The 3,344-nt window shown below is 31.4% G+C and overlaps 1 pseudogene across 1 annotated transcript; it reads right to left on the minus strand.

Annotated features, from left to right (window-relative positions):
- Positions 1-517: 517 nt before the first annotated feature.
- On the minus strand, positions 518-2,987 carry LOC145103793 (glycosyltransferase BC10-like; annotated as a pseudogene). The gene is made up of 2 exons (XR_013706877.1): positions 2,278-2,987; positions 518-1,381 (listed from the first exon to the last, which is right to left on the minus strand). The product of XR_013706877.1 is annotated as a glycosyltransferase BC10-like (transcript).
- Between the last annotated feature and the right edge of the window lie 357 nt (positions 2,988-3,344).

Consider the following 3,344-nt stretch of genomic DNA (forward strand, 5'->3'; position numbering starts at 1 on the left):
TCGATCAAATATTACATTTTATTTACTGCATAAATGGTATATTCGTCAAAAGAATAAAATCTAACATGGTTTAAAACTACGATTTTTTATTACATTATAATTTAGGAATTTCATTATAAATTGTATAGAGTTAAAATATATTATAAAGTAGACCATATTTAATATTTATATAAAAAATAATTATAAAGGTTGGACGTTACAAATAAACATAATGGGTTAAAAAGGTGGGTATTAAAAAAAAGGCAATGCATCGGTGCTATGCTATTAAAAAAAAGATGTGTAAATTGTGAACACACAAAAGAAAAAAATTCTGATTAAAAATTAAAAAAAATAAAAAAAATAAAAAAAATAAAAATAAAATAAAATAAGGTTTCAAGCAGCTGCCAATAAATTTAGTCAAAAGTCTAGATTATACAATGATGTAATTAAAAAAAACCCTATAAGCTAAAATCAGACTTGTATGGTAAAGTAAACTAGGTTAGATTGGTGTGTGGGATAGGTTGATGTATAAAAAAAATTCTTAAATTTTTAATCATAATATATAAGCTGTTTTGTTATAATTACTTTAAACACATTAACTATTAACTAAAAACTCAATCCACCAAAATATGTCACAAAAATTCCGAAAAGGTAAAAGCTCTCTAATTTTTAAACTCAATTTCGATTATATATATAAGAATGAAGAAATTTCAAGAAAATAACAAAAAATGACAACTAAATTATGTCATAATCGTTATAAGTCATTGAATTGCATAAGCTTTGGTTCAATTCTTAATAACCTATCTAAAGCATGTGACGTGAACTTCCTCGGAAAGAGGTGACATATTTGGTTTTTCTTTCTATTATACTCACAATTCTTATCATTTCTTAATTTTTCCAAAAACTTTTCGGTCACATCATTTCTTGTGTACTTAGTTGGATGGGGCCCACCCTTTGCCCAGTCGACAAAAGTCAACGTCCTATTTGAATTCTTCGCACCGAAATGCTTAGTGACAAATGTTGGCAAGTAATGCTCGTCTGCATAACATTGTCCATCACAAAAGTCATGGAACACTAAAAAATACATCTTATCAAATATCACTTCAATAGCAAACTCACGGTCCATTTCAAACCATTGTGACCCTTTTCGCCAATCCTCGATATCTACAACGGGTGCCATATTGGGGCTATAGCGCCCACGGCCAACAGGCCCCTCTAAATCATAGGACTCTACAAAGTTATGCTTTGAGTTTGTCAGGTAAGAGTACACGGTTGAGAAGTTGAACAGAGGAATACAAGCTTCAGATAGCAGAATGAATCGTTGGTTTGTGAAATCCATTAGTGCATTTGCTAACAGTCGAAGCTCGGCTTCAATCATATTGACTTTTCCCCATTCAACATCCTATATTCAAAAAGATAAATGAACATTTAATAAAACAAAATTAAAGAAACTTAAGGACTAAAATAAAAAAGATTGCAATATCTTATAAAGATTATAATTTATAAGAAAAAGGTTGTAAATTGGTTCTCATAATGAAACATTGAAACTCACATGTGCGATAATAGAATAAAATTCATTTCAAACCCATATGAATCGATGTTCCAAATTACTTTTAATAATTTTTATAGGAAAAAATGCATTTAATTATTATAAATGGAAAAAAGAATATTCCAATAAACTTTTGAAAAAGTATAACGGCACCACACTCATCCAGCTTGGATACATCATACAAGTTTATGGCTATTGGCCGATGCTTGTATTTGTATTTTTTAGAAAAACAACTTTTTTAAATAATAAATTATTAGAAATTTATTTATAATCCCAATGATTAAATTACATCCGTTATTATTTCATTGGAGCTGAAATTATTATTTTCAAATGTAACGATATTGATTCGAGCTTATAAAAGTATGTCTCAAAATTCAAAATTGTAAATAATTTTATAAAGATCATGATATGAAATTTCCAAAAACAAAATGAAATAATTGCTTACAATTTAAGGAAACCAAATATTCGAGACAATTTGATTACAAATGATTTTGTTGATCTTCCTAATTAAGTAACTTCCAATCATCTATATATTCAAATAAAATATTCTAGCATTATAAAATCTTTGATAATATTGATTTTAAATAACCAACAATCCTAAATTTCAGATTTTACGAATTGCTATGATGCCTATGGCAGAACTAGAAACCCTAAAGCAAAAGTTCTGTTTTGAAAAATTCCAACTTTTTATGCATATGATATAACTATGAAATCAAAAGAACTAATTCGATAATTTAGCAACTTTTTACCTTGCTTGGAATTCGCCGGCCATGAAATACAGAACCCCCCGGCTCCGTCTCATTGGCAGCCGAATCGGAGCTATGAACATAAATGGTCTAAAGACCTTCGTTCCCTTTGAAAAATTTATCCCACAGCGGCGACAACACCACCGGACCTCTAGTCAAAAACATGAAGGCAACCTTCGGGATTCTCTCAAACGGATAATCTCTGACCTTCGGAACCATCGATGCTCTCCAAATCAACTCTTCATCGGTCATATCGTGCATCAATTCCGGTGGGTTCAAGTAGCTTCCCAATCCAACTTTCGGCGGCGGCGGCGTTGTTTGTGGTGTGGTTATAACGTCGGCCGGGACGGCCGTGTTGGTGTTGGTGGTGGTGGAGAGAGAAAATTGTGTGAACTGGAGATTGAATGAGACGTTTTTGAGATGGAAAGTGAGAATGATACCGACGCATAAACCGAAGGCGAAGAATAGGATGAGAGAAAGGAGATTGGATAGATGTAATGGAGCATTGAAGAGCTTGAAGAGTGAGATCATTTGATTCTGATTACTGTTGTGATTGTTCTTCATGTTCCCGAGTCTAGATCTACAGACGCGGATTGAAATCGAGATCCTGAGTGCGAATATGGAAGAAGGGTAGGAAGGGATTTATGCAGTGTGGGAGAGAGTAGGCGGTGGGAATGATTCAAAAGGGAGGTCCAAGTCAACAGCAACGTCCTCCTCATTTCCATAAAATCAAAAATCAAATTATTACTCGGCATACCAGCAGCCGATCTTTACAGATTTTTAACGCATTTATTCTACTTTTCAATATTAAACCTATGGTTTTCATTTTCATTATTTAATTTAATTTAATTTAATTTATATATATAATTTATTTATTATAAAAGTTTATCATTCAAAACTAATGTAAATTATAAATTTTAGTTCATATGTTTTGCTCAATTACAAGTTTAAACCAAAATTTTAAATTGTCTTGGCGGCGTACTTAAGTTTGTATTTAGCTACCGGATAGTTACCGGATATGGTCATGTCTTATATAAAATGAATTTAAAATTCAGATTAATCTTGCAATT

Source organism: Lactuca virosa, chromosome 4 (assembly GCF_052849685.1).
Source record: "Lactuca virosa cultivar CGN04683 chromosome 4, Lactuca_virosa_CGN04683_v6, whole genome shotgun sequence".
NCBI classification, from domain to species: domain Eukaryota; kingdom Viridiplantae; phylum Streptophyta; class Magnoliopsida; order Asterales; family Asteraceae; genus Lactuca; species Lactuca virosa.